The 19,051-nt window shown below is 43.5% G+C and overlaps 1 protein-coding gene across 4 annotated transcripts in view; it reads left to right on the top strand.

Annotated features, from left to right (window-relative positions):
• LOC136885569 (MFS-type transporter SLC18B1) overlaps positions 1 to 19,051 on the top strand; it is a 186,227-nt gene that overhangs the window by 92,659 nt on the left and 74,517 nt on the right. Inside the window, exon 1 of one of the 4 annotated variants that reach the window (XM_067158217.2) lies at positions 8,126 to 8,212. The exons of the other annotated variants lie outside the window; for them this stretch is intronic. The gene's annotated coding sequence lies outside the window, so the exon portion shown is untranslated. Of the gene's footprint in view, positions 1 to 8,125; positions 8,213 to 19,051 lie in introns of those variants that run through there. 4 annotated transcript variants of the gene reach the window in all.

Here is a 19,051-nt window from a genome sequence, read left to right as displayed (position 1 = left end):
CGACGTGGTGTAGGAAGGGGGAAGGAGAACGAGAAGGTACGACTTTATGAAGACGGCCGTAGAGGGTTGCACCGCTGGCGATGAGATGGTCGACGGCTGCTGCAGTAGATAGTTGAAGACGCACGAAGTACGTGGGGCCATAGGTGTTGAAAATGCAGAAAGCCTTCCGGACTGGAATGGCGTGAAGACGGAGGTGACGTTGAACTTCTGTTGCTGAAAGGAGAGGGTCGAACGACACAGCTGTAGACAGTAGTAGTAGATGAGGTTGCCGGCGGTGATGACAGTTGGCTGGCGGCTGCTGCTGGTGGTAACGGAGTCGACGGTGGTGCTGGTTGGTGGTCGGCGTAGATAGCTGGGTGGGGGGGGGGGAGATGGAACACTGATTGAACGAAGAGGTAATGGCATAGAAAGAAAGGCGGACATAAGCGGTGACTGATGGGAAGACGTAAGAGTCGTCATAGGTTAGTAGCAAAAGGTGAGGGCAGAGGTCGTGGTGATGGTGATGGAGGTGGTGGTAGTCGTGGTGTAGAAAGATAGTGGGAAGACTAACGTCCAACGAGGAGTCGGCCAGTGTGCTTTGTTCAGGTCGGCGGGAGCTTGCAGTAAAGATGGATAGCCACCCGGCCAATCAAAAATAACAGGAGTTTCTTCAACGGAGATCAGCGAGGTCCGCTCCAGAGATGCGTTGTGTGTCCCGAGAAGCGATTGCATTGACCATTGTTGTGACGAGGTTTGTTTCTTTAACTACCACTCATTTGCGATAGATGGGATTTCTGCTGCGTCCCGAATAAAACAGCCTGCCTGAATATTGCCGGAAAGTAGCTGCGGAGTGTACTGTCTCGTCACCTACGCGTAATACAGATAGTAAAAAATAAACTACTTGTGACATGCGTACTGCAATACACATTGTTGTAATCGTCAAACTAGTAGCAGGATGAATAAAAATGCATACTATGACGACTTCTGCTGGTTGATATGTTCCTACACTACGCAGCGCTGGTGTAGATATATGGTGATCAGCTGTCTCCGAACATGTGCTTCTAAATGAGATCTGATGTGACTTAATTCGGAATTTATCACTTAAATAAATGATTTTTAAACCGTGTGTTCATTATTGTGATGTTTCAGGACTGTGCATTTTGTTTACTGGCCAATGACTGTGTTTATGTGTGGTCTGTGTTTCGTTCAATAGTGTACCTTGTTTTGAAAGCAATATGTGAAAAATTCGTAGGAAATATTTTACATTTAGTAATGATTTAATGACATTACTTCTGAAATTAGTTCATCAATATCTTAACGAATATCTCGAACGTGTGGGTGTTTTGTAGAGCTAAGTGACCATTCATTAATTTACCACGAAATCAAACTCAGTTGCAATCATCAATTATAACCTTAAAAAACACATGTTCAACTGTCAGTGTTCATGCTACGTAATATAAACATATTAAAACTCTGCAGGCATCCACATGATTCTTACCTACTGGTATGTCATACACTTTTAATTCTTACATAACTACTTAATTTAGGGTATATGTTAACATGCTCAGCTTAATGAATCTTACCAGCACTTCACCCCATCAGTCAGTTAGATGGACACCTTTGATATTTTCCGGGTATGTTTTGCGGTCGTACGAGCTTGCATTTCTTTTCTTACTTCTTTTATTCGGAAATAAAATCGGCATCTTATGTAATGGGAAATTAATTTCGGTACCAAGTCCTTAGCATGTTCAGTACAGCACCCAAGTCCATGAGAAACAGTAATTGGAGGTAAACTATTCATGTATTCTTGAAATAGTTTCCCCATAATGCTTCTTGTACACTTAAGATTTCTCACATTAACTTCCTCTACATGAGGAAACATAAATAATAATTCATTCGATGGGTAAATGGGGTAGTTGGATGAGTTACTATATTCTTGTAGACTTGTTAGGGCTGAAAACAGACTGCCTTTTGACGTCTCTGTGTTGTTTTGCAGAGAACCAATACATTCTCCACAGTCTGTAAATTTGCTTGCATGTTTAACAACATACCCAGAGAAGTGATGAATAATATTCATTTTTGAACTGATGAAAGGAGCTATTTGTTCATCTTCCCAACTTGATAATGGTGGCTGATCAAAGGTACCTAAGCTTGCTGTAAATTATTTCCTTAGCTGTACTTATGATTTTGGCATTCCCTTTGACAACAACTTTTGCCATGGATCTAATCTGACTGAAAAATGATGTTAAGGGTACTATCACTTAAAGGCAGATCTTGACGTGGGATAGTCTTCGATCACTTTGAGAACAGAGTGGAATCTTTGGGGGGTGAAAAAATGCCCTTTTTTTTCATTCTATCGTTTATCGTAACATGACTTGCAACCCAGGGCATACCAATTTGTAGGCATATTCACACGCGCTAGTGAATTGAAGCCTATGCCAAAGTATACGTCGTACTTCTCAAATGCTTAATCTTTTTCACTTTTCAGTTTACGGAAAGTTAACACCAGATATTTTGCACGTATAAAACCGGAGAACGTATTTAACTAGCGAAAAAGACCACAAACTGTTTACACACTTCCACATTAAGCCTACAAAAAGCGCGTGTACTTGGACTTTTTACCGAGAGCAGCGCTGCAGGTGGGGGAGAACATGTACACCCTGTCTGTTAACATGTGATTCAGAGGCAGTCGTCACACTATTCATTTCTATTCATCCTGCTACCTAGTAGTATCTGTACTCGCACTAATGCAGGCCTCCAGCTTGTGCTTGTAAACTATAATTTTAAAGGTCAATGCCTTTACTCGGTCACATGTTTGACTAAGCTAGTGTTCTATAAATTGCACACGCTCCCATTCGTCCTCTGACCTCCCGACGCTTGTGAACTTGAAGATGGAAGGAGTAGTGTAGCGCCTGACTAGCGATAGTAGTAATTTTTTTCTCTCGGATGATTACATTGTTTTGACGTCTGGAATCTCTCCACCGGGCGAGTTTTGGCCGTGCGGTTAATGGCGCACAGCTGTGAGCTTGCATCTGGGAGATTGTGGGTTCGAACCCCATTGTCCGTAGCCCTTAAAATGGCTTCCCGTAGTTTCCCATTTTCACGCCACGCAAATGCTGGGACTGAACCATAATTAAGGTCACGGCCACTTCCTTCACATTCCTAGGCCTTTCCCATCACATCGTCACCATAAGATCTATCTTTGTCGGTGTGACGTAAAACAAATATTGTAAAAACATTGTGGAATCTTTCCCGAGGTCAGTACTGGGGCAATCTCGATTCATTCTTGAAGGAAATTATTACACACAACATGTTTAGTTCATAAAGATTACAGTACGGTGTGTTTAACATTTATCTGGTCGTCTAACATGGACTTTCCACCCTTCCTTTATCTGCCCACTCTACCTCGGTGAGGCCATACTTCTACTATTTGGTCTAAAAGTTTCATCTCTTAATTGTCACTTCTCTACGTAGAAAGGTTGCATAGTCGAGTATCTAGTGCGAGTATGTGTCGAGTGTGTTGGTCCCACTGCGTTCAGAATGGGTTTGCGTTACCTAAGAGTTAAAGAGTAGTACCACTATAAAGGGTGTACCAAAACTCGACGGTAAAAATTTAGGAATGGATTCCTCACATAGACAAGAAAAAAATGTTATGACAACATCGGTTCGGAAACGTATACTTACAGATTTATTCAAACTTTGTGACACAAATTAATTTCAGTAATTCTTTACATGTCCTCATGCAATCATCCAATCGTCTCATCAACAGAGGTTCGCCATTAACATCTGGGCAGGCATTGTTGGTGATTCCTTGTTGGAACCCTACGTTTTTCCGAATAGGCTTACTGGACAGAACTACACGAATTTCTTGTGTACTGCATTGCCTGATTACTTGGAAAACATGCCACTTGCATCCCGTCGACAAATATTTTTCATGCATTTTGGTGCTCCAGACATTTCAGTCTGCTTCCCGCAGGTACCTGAATACCCATTTTCTTGAGCGCTGGATAGGTTGAAGAGGATTGATTGCTTGGCCACCACCACGCTCTCCTGACTTGAACCTCTTGGACTTTTACCTGAGGGGACACGTTAAGTCTCTCGTGTACCCAACTCCTGTTCCTGATGAAGCTACTTTTTGTGAGCGCATTGTGACAACCTCTCAGGCAGAAAGCACTACGCCAGGCAATTTTGATCGCGTGCATAACTCCATGCGACGATGAGCGGAGGCTTGTATTCAAGCTGAAGGTCGTCACTTTGAACATTTCCCCTGATACATGCTCAAAGTGTTTCAGCTGCCGTTACAGACTTACGGTATAAATGCACAAAAATTTGAATAAATCGGTAAGTACACGTCTCCGGATCCATGTTGTCATAAACTTTTCTTCTTCTCTCTGTGTGAGGAATCCATTCCCAAATTTTTTGCCGTGGAGTTTTGGTACATGCTGTATATGAGGCACACCCTGAGTCTACGTTGCCTACGTTGTGCGAAACACCATGGATCTATGATACCTGTGATTGGTGCCATTATGTGTGACAAACAATGGGTCTACATTACCCGTGATTAATACCGCCATGCGAGGAGCGCTACGACTCTACGTACCACTGTAGGAGGAGCACCATGGTTCTGCTTTACCTGTGCTTGTTATATTGTTATGAGGGGCCGGTGACTTGGATTTTGGAACACTTTGGAAAACAAGCATTATCCCCGAAAGTAAGGAATTGTTATTCATCTCTTGTAGTGTTTCAGAAGTGAGTTCTTCAAAAATATATCACTGAGTTGTATTCTTTCTTTCTTAATCTGTTTATTGTCCAGGGTTGGCTTTTCCCTCGGACTTAGCGAGGTATTCCACCTCTACCGCCTCAAGGGCAGTGTCCTGGAGCTTCAGACATCGGATCGGGGGATACAACTGGGGAGAATGATCAGTACCTCGCCCAGGCGGCCTCACCTTGTTATACTGAACAGGGGCCTTGGTGGGGGATGGGAAGATTGGAAGGGATAGACAAGGAAGAGGGAAGGAAGCGGCCGTGGCCTTAAGTTAGGTACCATCCCGGCATTTGCCTGGAGGAGAAGTGGGAAACCACGGAAAACCACTTCCAGGATGGCTGAGGTGGGAATCGAACCCACCTCTACTCAGTTGACCTCCCGAGGCTGAGTGGACCTCGTTCCAGCCCTCGTACCACTTTTCAAATTTCGTGGCAGAGCCGGGAATCGAACCCGGGCCTGCGGGGGTGGCAGCTAATCACACTAACCACTACACCACAGAGGCGGACACTGAGTTGTATTACGAACTGTAAACATAGTTATATTTGCCTTACAACACGCAACTTGCAGAAATACAGTGGACTTGATCATAGAGCTGAGAATTGCATCACCATTTATGATATATAATTTTCTGAAGAAACTATTTCCTTCAAACCTTTTTGATCTCTGAACGCGACATTTTTACAGTTTGTTTTTACGACAACTGATATAGCAGTTCTGCCACATGTTCCAGCATCAGGTTTCGACTTACCGAATTGAGAGAGTGTTTAAAATACCGTGCTCTAGAAGCTCTATTATTCGGAGTTCAGTTACCGGGACGTGAAGAGGTTTCTTTTTCTCCACGTCGATGTGTTACATAAACTCTGAGGCTTCATAATTGTTAATTTATATTTATGGCATTTGCTTTACGTCGCACCGACAAACATAGGTCTTATGGCGACGATGGGTTAGGAAAGGTCTAGAAGTGGGAAGGAAGCGGCCGTGTCCTTAATTAAGGTACAGCATTTGCTTGGTGTGAAAAAAAAAAAACCATCTTCAGGGCTGCCGACTGTGGGATTCGAGCCCATGTCTCCCGAATGCAAGCTCACAGCTAACCGCACGGACAACTCGTCCAGTCATATATATATTTTATATATTGTACTGTATTTTTATGAAGGGCTGCCTGGCCGAGGCGGTAAAGGCGTGCTCGGTTCGCCCGGAAGGACGTGGGTTCGAATCCCCGTCAGGAAGTCGTAAAATTTACGAAACGAGATTTCCACTTCCGGAGGTGCATATGGCCCTGAGTTTCACTCAGCCTACACTAAAAATGAGTACCAGGTTAATTCCTGGGGGCAAAGGCGGCCGGGCGTAGAGCTAACCACTCTACCCCATCACGTGCCGAGGTTAACACTGCTCCAAGGGCCTTCATGGCCTGTACGGAGGTGACTTTGCTTTGCTTTACTGTATTTTTATCCTAACTTTTGTAAAAATCATCATTGTTCACAAATGTTTCATATACCGTACTGTGTTCATTATACTACATTCAAATTTTGAATTAGAATGTTCGTGTAGTTAGATTATTCGGATTTTTGCTAACCCGGACACCGGATAATTGAGTTCCTATTGTAGTTTTCTATCGTGCAGCGTACAGGTGTTCGATCTCTGAATATGACAGTTACTTTGCACAGAATTTGCACAGCCTTCCGCGTATTATTAAAAAGGGACAAATTGGGGTCCGCCTCTGTGGTGTAGTGGTTAGTGTGATTAGATGCAACCCCCGGAGGCCCGGGCTCGATTCCCAGCTCTGCCACGAAATTTGAAAAGTGGTACGAGGGCTGGAACGAGGTCCACTCAGCCTCGGGAGGTCAACTGAGTAGAGGTGGGTTCGATTCCCACCTCAGCCATCCTGGAAGTGGTTCTGCGTGGTTTCCCACTTCTCCTCCAGGCAAATGCCAGGATGGTACCTAACTTTTTTTTGCTACTTGTTTAACGTCGCACTAACACATCGGCGACGGAAGGGTGGGAGATTGGTAAGGAAGCGGCCGTGGCCTTCATTAAGGTACAGCCCCAGCATTTGCCCGGTGTGAAAATGGGAAACCATGGAAAATCATCTTCAGGACTGCCGAAAGTGGGGTTCGAACCCATTATCCCCCGAATGCAAGCTCACAGCTGCGCGACCCTAACCGCACGGCCACTTGCTCGGTAGGTAGCTAACTTAAGGTCACGACCGCTTCCTTCCCTCTTCCTTGTCTATCCCTTCCAATTTTCCCATCCCTCCCCCGCAAGGCCTGTGTTCAGCATAGCAGGTGAGGCCGCCTGGGCGAGGTACTGGTCATCCTCCCCAGTTGTATCCCCCGACCCAGAGTCTGAAACTCCAGGACACTGCCCTAGAGGCGGTAGAGGTGGGATCCCTCGCTGAGTCCGAGGGAAAAACTGACCCTGGAGGGTAAACAGATAAAGAAGAAGACAAATTGGGACCAGAATTAATAAAAGTGGACAATTTAGCGTCACTTTTGAGTTTCATGGGGACAACGGGACGATAGTCGTAGAAAAGGAGATAGTCCTGTTAAAAGCAATTGCAGGAGAAAGATTTTAAAGAATTCCCTTCCTTAAAATCAGGACGCCCTTTTTTTGGGGGGGAAATGTTAAGCAGGCTTCAGTAAAATTTTAAGGAGATTCTGGTCACTCTAATCTAGTAGCCTACCGGGCGAGTTGGCCGTGCGTGTAGAGGCGCGCGGCTGTGAGCTTGCATCCGGGAGATAGTAGGTTCGAATCCCACTATCGGCAGCCCTGAAAATGGTTTTCCGTGGTTTCCCATTTTCACACCAGGCAAATGCTGGGGCTGTACCTTAATTAAGGCCACGGCCGCTTCCTTCCAACTCCTAGGCCTTTCCTATCCCATCGTCGCCATAAGGCCTATCTGTGTCGGTGCGACGTAAAGCCCATAGCAAAAAAAAAAAAAAATCTAGTAGCCTACACTGGATTTGCTTATAAATTTCACAATGATTTGTGCTACATGCGAGATTTTTCCCTTGTGAAGGTCAGAGTAATGTTATGTTTATTCCTTACCAGCTGTTCTAATATCTTTATGTTAATGAATATGAAACTTGAGATAAGTTATAAGGCTATAAATAATCCTATACGAAGTTGCAAAACTTTTTTGGTGGTGCTGGTGGGTATGTCTAATTGTTTCAGTAGTACAAGAAAGAAACACCAAAGAACGGGTGGGAGATCTTAATTTGTTTTTCTGACGAAATAATTTGTGGAGAAGAATCCAGAGCCCCTTGGATATCCGTAGCAACTGTTAGGGCAGTATCATCAGCTGATCCCGTCTTAGCGGGCCAGACCACCTTGTTCTTATGACGTCCTGTGTCCACTCACGTGACAGACACACACAAGTCGAAAGACGCTCACGAGTGTGCTAGGCTCTTCAGTAGAGTGAGACATTCTCTACTCCCCGGTACTTTGTGCAGCGAACTCACCAGAACTAAGGTAGGCCTGATATCACAGCATTTTTAATACTATAAACTATAATCAGTCTTGAATTAACAAGATCAGTGTGGGGTCCAGAAGGCGACAGTCTTTTACTTCCGCATTAGTACGGCCCGGATTTTGTATGTACAGTACAGTAATATCAACGTGCTAAATATGTAGACATAGACATAAATATCGGCGAAATATGTAAATATGTAATGGGTGGTAATGCACTAAATTTACAAAAAGTTCGTATATTCCTTTTATTATGACTAACTAGTTAAATCCGGCCACGCTTCGCTGTGGCTCAGTCTGATGTGAAATTAATGGGTAAGTAAATAAATGTATTCTAGCGAACTTGAGATCAATCACATATTTGAACATCCGGCTATCGGCGTGTGTACAAGGCAAATGCCTATGCAAGAAGGGTATTTAAAGAAAGTGCTTCAGTAGCTTTTTTTTTTTGCTTTATGTCGCACCGACACAGGTCTTATGGCGACGATGGAACAAGAAAGGTTTAGGAGTGGGAAGGAAGAAGCCGTGGCCTTAATTAAGGTACAGCCCCAGCATTTTCCTGGTGCGAAAATGGGAAACCACGGAAAACCCTCTTCAGGGCTGCTGACAGTGGGGTTCGAACCTACTGTCTCCCGAATACTGGATACTTCAGTAGCTTTTAAGATATAGTGGCCCTCAAAATGGCCTTTGATATAGATCTTAGTAACTAAACTTTAAAGTATAGCGTTGCATTACCAAACATATTGCCCGGCTCCATGGCTAAATGGTTAGCGTGCTGGCCTTTGATCACAGGGGTCCCGGGTTCGATTCCCGGCAGGGTCGGGAGTTTTAACCACTATTGGTTAATTTCGCTGGCACGGGGGCTGGGTGTATGTGTCGTCATCATCATGACGCGCAGGTCGCCTAAGGGAGTCAAATGGAAAGACCTGCACCTGTCGAGCCGAACTTGTCCTCGGACACTCCCGGCACTAAAGGCCATACACCATTTCATTTTACCAAACATATTCAATTTTAATGCACTCTATTTAATCATTATAACTACACCGAGTACGTGTCTCCTCCATAATTTAGCTTTCCTTTTAGAACACCAACATAATTTGTTAGCAGCAATCATTGCATCCTGTGTCCGACTCGCTGGCTGAACGGTCAGCGTACTGGCCTTCGGTTCAGAGTTCGATTCCCGGCCGGGTCGGGGATTTTAACCTTAATTGGTTAATTCCAATGGCACGGGGGCTGGGTGTATGTGTTGTCTTCAATCATCATTTCATCCTCATCACGACACAGGTCGCCTATGGGTGTCAAATAGAAAGAAATAGAAAGACCTGCACCTGGCGAGCCGAACCCGTCCTGGGATATCCAGGCACTGAAAGCCATACGACATTTCATTTCATTGCATCCTGTGACGCATAAGCGATAAGCAAGTTAGCACCAATAACTTGGATCAATATCAGACAAACGTTCAATAGCAGGAATAGCATCTCGAAATACACATAAATATTCAAACATGCTTCGCCTTTATTACGTAAGTTAACATGAAACATTATTTTGTAACGACTCGCCAATATGCCTTCTGTTTCCTGTAGAGATTTGGCAACGTGGATTCAATTGGTCATTTTCATCTCCGATGAAATAGATTTGGAGAAATTTTATAATTATTGCTGGGGAAAGGAAGCAAAGACTAATGATCTGAATTTGAAATGTCGGCATTAAATACTGTGCTATAAAGTTAGCGCCGAATGAAGTCATCTGAAAACAGGAATTGTAATTTCTTATGTTTTTGAGGAAATATTTTGAATCACCAGTAATTCTTTTTAACAAAATTTTCAGTGGTTTTTTGGCTGCTCAAGTTCAGGTAACTTGCTGTGCAGTGCGGACAACTTTGTCCATTTTTACGATTTGAACGAATTTCATCATCATCATCATCTGTTCACCCTCCAGGGTCGGCTTTTCCCTAGGACACAGCGAGGGATCCCACCTCTACCGCCTCAAGGGCAGTGTCCTGTAGCTTCAGACTCTTGGTCGGGGATAAAACTGGGGAGAATGACCAGTACCTCGCCCAGGCGGCCTCACCTGCTATGCTGAACAGGGGCCTTGTGGAGGGATGGGAAGATTGGAAGGGATAGACAAGGAAGAGGGAAGGAAGCGGCCGTGGCCTTATGTTAGGTACCATCCCGGCATTCGCCTGGAGGAGAAGTGGGAAACCACGGAAAACCACTTCCAGGATGGCTGAGGTGGGAATCGAACCCACCTCTACTCACTTGACCTCCCGAGGCTGAGTGGACCCCGTTCCAGCCCTCATACCACTTTTCAAATTTCGTGGCAGAACCGGGAATCGAACCCGGGCCTCCGGGGGTGGCAGCTAATCACGCTAACCACTACACCACAGAGGCGGACTTGAACGAATTTACTTGAGGTATTGTATTGAATGTCCTGTTCGTATGAAAACACATTTCGGTGATATGAAGTTATCATTCAGATATTGCAACTGCGTACGTCTTCGCTGTTGATCTACAGTAATTGGTCTTGGCGTTGTTGAAATGATTGTGCTGCACTTCTTCTCGATTCAACTTGTTAGACTTCAAGTCTTTCTTCCAGCTGATCTGCCGGTTCTTCTGTCACCTTTGAGAAGATCTGACTCTAATACGTTCATTGCTGTCTAAAGGTTCTTGATCAGCGCGGTGATGGTCTGTGGTTGTGTGTCGAGAACGGCGGCCTATGTTCGAACGTGGGCGAGACATTACAGATGATTAATGCATGTGATACTATGATTTAAGACTAAGGGCTGCCGTACTAGGACTAACAATCTTTTATTATTACTTAAAGATATGAAGTACCGAGCTCGATAGCTGCAGTCGCTTAAGTGCGGCCAGTATCCAGTAATCGGGAGATCGTGGGTTCGATCCCCACTGTCGGCAGCCCTGAAGATGGTTTTCCGTGGTTTCCCATTTTCACACCAGGCAAATGCCGGGGCTGTACCTTAATTAAGGCCACGGCCGCATCCTTCCACTTCCTAGGCATTTCCCATCCCATCGTCGCCATAAGACCTATCTGTGTCGGTGCGACGTAAAGAAAATAGCAAAATAATAATAATAATAATAATAAATAAAAAAAAGATATGAAGTTCGATCATTCAGATGCTGTAACTGTACCATCTGCGCACCTTTTCTGGATAGATTTACACCCTAGTGTTGAATTGGTCGACCTCGGCAATCTTCGAGATTCGTATTGGCAACCTTTGAAACACAAACCATGAATCGCTTATGCATCCCTGTGAAACATCTGGCGTACACTTTACGTACTAGTACTGTTTTTATTTACACAGCTAAGCCAAACTATAGAATTCACTCTAGGAATAAGATTCGCATCGAAAAATGTTACATAATGTTATATAATGTGTGTGTGACAGAGATTTCATTTCCATTCAGTTGGCACTATTACTGGAACCGGAATTGCTCCCTCCTTACTCCTCATCCTCATCATCATCATCATCATCGTCATCAAGTCATTTCATTCCCACCCCTGTAGGCCATCAGCTTAACGAGGAGCTCTTCAGCCTTTGAAAAGAGAAAGAATGTACAAAGAGTCTATGTGGGTGTATGTCCTTACTCCTCAAACCCGTACACAAATCTATCGATAAAAAGTGCGCAGATAGTATACGTCTTAGCTGTTGATCTCATTGTTTTTGGCGTTCTTGAGACTATTTTCCAGCTCTTCTTCTCGATTCAACTCATAAAACTCATATTATGGCTGGCGAAAGCACAGACGACGATAGACTACTTTTACGAGTTTTGCGAGCACAGGACATATATATTCATGTTTATTCACATTTGCAATAGCAGGCAATGAGTTGCCTACTTACATGAAAGTACATCTCGATCACAGCATGTTGGATTCCTATTTCGAAATAACAGGTAATGAGTTGCCTAGTTACATGAACCTCTTAGCAAGAAAGGTACATCTTAAAACATGGCGATATGTTCCCATCCTCCTATATACAGCAATTATTACTGGACTGTAATTGTTAGAGCCCGGATTACATGTAATTACTTATTCTGTTCCCATATATGTAGCTACTAGAAAAGCTAAAATGTCGGCGAATCACTCTACAGGACCATAATTCCAGGGGTTTAGAGTTAAATATTTCGAGGTATAATAAATACAGTATTTTGAATATGTTGAAGGATATAGTGTATTTGAAAGAAAACACAATTCTTTTTTCACTAATTTGACACCGATTTAAGTTTTTTTTTAGTTAAACACTTAAAGATAGTTTTAAAAAGCGTATATACCGGGCGAGTTGGCCGTGCGCGTAGAGGCGCGCGGCTGTAAGCTTGCATCCGGGAGATAGTAGGTTCGAATCCCACTATCGGCAGCCCTGAAGATGGTTTTCCGTGGTTTCCCATTTTCACACCAGGCAAATGCTGGGGCTGTACCTTAATTAAGGCCACGGCCGCTTCCTTCCAACTCCTAGGCCTTTCCTATCCCATCGTCGCCATAAGACCTAACTGTGTCGGTGCGACGTAAAGCCCCTAGCAAAAAAAAAAAAAAGCGTATACTTATCTAACATCTATTCTTCAAAGAATCGCATCGGCAACCATCCTCTATATAACACTAATCAGAGAGAAAAAATGGAAGGGGTCCGAAACTTCGAAAAATGAAGGCATCGGCCAAAGGGAGACAAGGGCCACGAAGGGCGGGAAAATGAAAGACTCCCTAACCCTCGCAAACCTAATAGCGTCGGGGTCGGAAAAGAACAAGAGTTGACCAAGAGAGGTCGGATAGGATAGATGAAAGTCAGGAGCCTGACACAAGTAAGTGGAAGCAATGCCAGGACTCAGCTTAGGGCCCCGTGGTCGCCAACCCACGCTCCAAGGTTCAGAGCCCCTGGGGCCCCTTTTAGTCACCTCTTACGACAGGCAGGGGATACCGTGGGTGTTATTCTTCCGCCCCCACCCACAGGGGGTTTAACGTCCTGGCCTTTGGTTACAGGGGTCCCGGGTTCGATTCCCGGCAGGGTCGGGAATTTTAACCATCATTGGTTAATTTCATCGGCACGGGGAATGGGTGTATGTGTCGTCTTCATCACAATTTCATCCTCATCACGACGCGCAGGTCGCCTACTGGTGTCAACTCAAAAGACCTGCACCTGTCGAGCCGAACATGTCCTCGGACACTCCCGGCACTAAAAGCCATACGCCATTTCTTTTTCCCTTGCACTAATTAATTTAACTTAATTTCGTGCGGCTATTTCTAGCCGAGTGCAGCCGTTGTAAGGCAGACCCTCCGATGAGGGTGGGCGGCATCTGCCATGTGCAGGTAACTGCGTGTTATTGTGGTGGAGGATAGTGTTATGTGTGGTGTGTCAGTTGCAGGGATGTTGGGGGCAGCACAAACACACAGCCCCCGAGCCATTGGAATTAACCAATGAAGGTTAAGATCCCCGACACGGCCGGGAATCGAACCTGGGATCCTCTGAACCAAAAGCCAGAACGCTGACCACTCAGCCAAAGAGTTGGACCCCTTGCACTAATTTCGTCACACTGTTCTCCTTTCAGATTTAGTGACTCTTCTTTTGTGATAATATCGTCAGTCCTCGGTTTAAATGTCATATGTCAAAAGCGCCTTTTTACTTTCTTTCTTTCTTCGGTTATTTCCCAAGCTTCACCACCATAAAGGCCTACACTCCATACAAAAGTGTTCAGAAACATTTTTTAATAAGCAAATTGTGTTTGAGGAGATCAGATTTTTTCTCTCAATAAGGACCTTCCTTGCTTGAGCAAGTCTACAATTAAATATTTCTTTGCCGGCAATTTGAAATAAGCAGTGACTTCGTGTGAACTTTTCTATATATAAGAATATTCTAACAGACAGAAGGCACCGCAGAAAAATTGGAAAAAAATATTTAGTTACTAGCTGATGTACCCATGCTTCGCTACGGAATTCTAAACTGTAGGCTATACAGAATTCTAGGTTAGGTAGTGTAAACGTTGTGAGCACGATTGTATTAAGTTGCATAGCTCTTAACGTTGTCCTAGAAGCACGACGGGGAAGTCACCAACGTATTTTCTCATATGAAGACTGGGTAAGGGAATTTTCATTGTAATGGTAGGCCACCTTGCCTACCGTCAGTCACAATCAGGTTGGGGAGTTTTCATTATAATGGCAAACACTCTCTCTCCGCCTGCCTTTATAGATTCTCAGAAAGACTCTCTTAGTGGTTTTCCCAACTGAAATGAACATGGGTCATTACAATGACGTCAGTAGGAATGGCGCGATTAAAAGCAATGCTTTCATATGAAATACTCGATCAAATAAAAGCCCACACATTTCCTCACATCCGTGAACAATCTTCGTCTTTTTTTTTTTGGCGGGATGGGGGGGGGGGGTCGAATACTGGATAGTCCCAGGGCAAAAACTATGCCCGTTTACTTATGTTTCCTGGGAGTACCCGATGAGTCGGGAAATCTCAATTCACCACACTGGCGTGGGAAAGAACTATCGGACGTGGAGGCAACTTTTCGTCCAAGCCAGAGAAGAAACCACATCTTCGCTGCTAATTTGGAATAAAATGAATGTAGATTTAATGAAAGTGAAGAGGCAGAAGCTTTTCTTAAGAAACGGCTCTTTTCAGTGTTGAATGTTGAGTTATTTAGTGAATTGTGGTACTATAATTTGGAATAGGCCTAAATTGTAATTCTAGACCAGTTCATACTACTACTACTACTACTACTAACAACAGAGCCTCTGACTTAAGTGCGCACACTGCTCATTCAAAACAGCGCGTCAAAGTAGGTATCGAATAGCTGGAATACTATAATGAACCAGTGTGTTACGTATCAGCAGTATCAGAAAATGTATGAACCAGAGGAATGGCATGCTAAAGAAGAAAGTTATCTAACTCATCAGCTATTTCCCGCCAATATTCAGTTAGGCTGTTATACTCGGTACGCAGCAGTAATTCCATCTATCGGAGTTGAATGTCAGCAAAAGAGACAAAGAACATTACAACAAACAACGGTGAGTGTAAAGTTATTGTTGATCAATGTTACGCGCTTTAGATATTGTAAGCCTTCACATTATTCTCTTCCGGTTCTGAAATACCACTGTTATCATAATCGGTACGGTAAAACTGAATAAAACATAAATGATCGGAAATTGTATTCTCTATAACTTTTGTTATGTAGTACTTTTGTATAGGACTGAGAACATAGGTATTTAAAAATGAAATTTTAGGTGCCTTCCCTTAAGCTACCATTTTACTCAGGGTGAATACCATTGTTTATAGCTTAAACTGTAGCTTCTTATTCCCCGACTCAATATACTGATTTTCATTAAATTCTGTTTACCCATTTTCTCGTGGCTCGGCGTTGATATGGACTTAGCAACAAAAATCCAAATTCATGAATATCTGTGTCATAGCCGCTACGGTAAAAGGGCATAAGACGTAAATGATCGGAAATTAAATTCTATATAGTCTAACTTTAGATTAGTACCATCAGGCGAGGAAAGCAATGGGTCGCCTTTACTTGCGAGTTGTACCACTATGTTAGGTACACAATAGGCTTGTGATTAGTAGCAAAAGAGGGTGGCTCATTGTGGTTTTCCGGTACCTGTGATTAGTACCACTGTATGCGAAACACCACGGGTCTGGGTGTTGCCTGTGATTAGTACCACTATATGCGAAACACCACGGGTCTGGGTGTTGCCTGTGAATAGTACCACTATGTGCGAAACACCACGGGTCTGGGTGTTGCCTGTGAATAGTACCACTATGTGCGAAACACCACGGGTCTGGGTGTTGCCTGTGAATAGTACCATTATGTGCGAAACACCACGGGTCTGGGTGTTGCCTGTGAATAGTACCACTATGTGCGAAACACCACGGGTCTGGGTGTTGCCTGTGAATAGTACCACTATGTGCGAATCACCACGGGTCTGGGTGTTGCCTGTGAATAGTACCACTATATGCGAAACACCACGGGTCTGGGTGTTGCCTGTGATTAGTGCCACTATGTGCGAATCACCACGGGTCTGGGTGTTGCCTGTGAATAGTACCACTATATGCGAAACACCACGGGCCTGGGTGTTGCCTGTGAATAGTACCACTATATGAGCGACACTGTTGGTCTGCGTTGCCTGTGATTTGTACTCACTGTGTGAGGAACACTACGGGATAATACGAGTCCCTGTGATTAGTACACCTATGTGAGATACACCATAGGTCTGCGTTACCTGTACGACGTACAATACTTGTGAGTAGTACCATAATGTTTCGGAACACGTTAATTTACGCTGCCTTTGATTAGTACCACAACTTGAGAAATACCATGGTTCTACTTTACTAGCGATAAGTGCCATTATGAGGGGCCGTTGACCTGGATTTTGAACCCCTTTAGACAACAAGCATCCTCGGTTCAGGATTGTGCTTTGGAACCAGTCCCTTGGTCAGTAATATATTTCCTGGGAAGGTGGGGCATTGCGGGTCGGATCCACTGATTGTTTTAAATTCATATTCATCCATTCATTCTTCATCATCACGTTTTGAATTCTGGTCAGTGTAGTTTTAAATTGTCGTTGCATTTCGTCTCATTTCGTACCATTAGGGGCCGATGACCTAGATGTTAGGCCCTTTTAAACAAGCATCATCACAATGAAGGTGCTTACATGGCTTGTGTTATTACAAGGACACTGATATAAGTGAATTACTGATCTGTTGGTTCTACAAATATGTCTCTGAATGTTTATTCACTTTATTATTTATTGACATTTTCTCTTGTTTTTTGTGAAAATTCCATGGGGGGGGGGTTAATAACTCCGTGTAACACCCTCCTACCCCCCCTCCCCCGGCTACGACCCTGACTGAGACTGTCTGAAATATCACACTGAGTCTAGAGAAATGAGACAGTTGTTGAGGGGTGGGGGTCAGGTTGTAACTCATTCGGGAATTCCTGCTTCTATCTGCTAACTACCCGGCGGACCAGTTCGGTGGCCTACTACCCATTTCACAGACAAAAGGTTAAACAATTCCAACTTGAAAGGAATGTATTCTATTTGAGAAGAAATTCACCAATTATTTTCATATACCGGTAGTCTCAAATTAAATGAGCTGACACAACTTTCATTTTTTTTAAATAATTGCCTATATATATATAGAAACGTAACATTCTTCACATAAAATTAGTAAGAATAATACAGAATGTAAAATGAAACGCAGATATCAGAACCAAAATTCGCCGACATTTTTCATTTTCACTTGTATGTAAGTAAAGGAATGAACATGTAATTACTAATTACATAAAAATTCGACCCGCACTCATGAGCTTTATTTATTCGGAGCTTTGTATATTTTCTCCTCTCTTGTTATAGCCTGCTAGGGACCACGTGCCCATATCACTTCTTCAGCCTTTAATATTTCCTCTTCTTTTCTTTCCAATCCTCCTCCATTCTTTCGCCGTGTTTCTTCTTTCTCTCCACAGACCACTTTGTACCAGTTTGTTTCTACCTTACAATCCTTCCATGTTTCTAAAAAATACCTCTTTTCAGCTTGATGCAATTGTAATGGACTAGTATAACTTGGAAATAATTCTCTAACCCATGGGTAAATAATGGACATATTCAGCTCGATTATTATTATTATTATTATTATTATTATTATTATTATTATTATTATTATTATTATTATTATTTACGTAGTTATGTACGGACTTTATTTGGTATAAATCGTGGTCGTAACAAAACATGTGAGGTTATGTCTTGATACCTCTGCTGTATGTATATTTAAAGAGTTTATTTATTTATTTATTTATTTATTTATTTATTTATTTATTTATTTATTTATTTATTTATTTACGTCGCACAGATAGGTCTTATGGCGACAATGGGATAGGAGGGGGAAGGAAACGGCCGTAGCCCGTGCGGTCACGGGCGCGCGGCTGTGACCTTGCATCCGCGAGATAGTGGGTTCGAATCCCACTGTCTGCAGCCCTGAAGATGGTTTTCCGTGTTTTCGCATTTTCACACCAGGCAAATGGTGGGGTTGTACCTTAAGTCCACGGCCGCTTCCTTGCAACTCGTAGGCCTTTCTTATCCCATCGTCGCCATAAGACCTGTCTGTGTCAGTGCGACGTAAAGCCACTAGCAAAAAAAGTAAAAAATAGTTACACTATGCGAGGAACATCATGAGCTTACGTTACCTGTGATTATTACCACTACAGGAGGAATATCTTGGTTCTGCTTTACCAGTGATTAGTACCATTAAGTGGGGTCGGTGACCTGGATTTTGGAACCCTATGGACAATAAGTATCATCCCAGTAAATGAAATGGCATATGGCTTTTAGTGCCGGGAGTGTCCGAGGACATGTTCGGCTCACCAGGTGCAGGTCTTTTGATCTGACGTCTGTAGGTGACCTGCGCGTTGTGATGAGAATGAAATGATGATGAAGACGACACATACACCCAGCCCCCGTGCCAGCGAAATTAACCAATAATGGTTAAAATTCCCGACCCTGCCGGGAATCGAACCCGGGTCCCCTGTGACTAAAGGCCAGCACGCTAACCATTTAGCCATGGAGCCGGACATCATACCAGTAATTAAGGCACTATGAATTGGATCCACTGATTGTTTTCATTTCACGACAATTTTTTCAACGTCATTCATTTTAGAGGCTAGTCAGTGGATACATTTTGAAGTTTTAATTTTCATTTCGTTCACCTCGTACCATTAGGGGCCGATGACCTAGGTGTTAGGCCCCTTTAAACAACAAACATCATCATCAACAGTCGGGCCCATCATGGTCAGAATCGTTTTTCTCTTTAACAGCAGTAAATCCATCGGTAGTCCG

The sequence above is a fragment of the Anabrus simplex genome, chromosome 14 (genome assembly GCF_040414725.1).
Source record: "Anabrus simplex isolate iqAnaSimp1 chromosome 14, ASM4041472v1, whole genome shotgun sequence".
NCBI lineage: Eukaryota > Metazoa > Arthropoda > Insecta > Orthoptera > Tettigoniidae > Anabrus > Anabrus simplex.
This window is presented reverse-complemented; position numbering and strand designations above follow the sequence as displayed.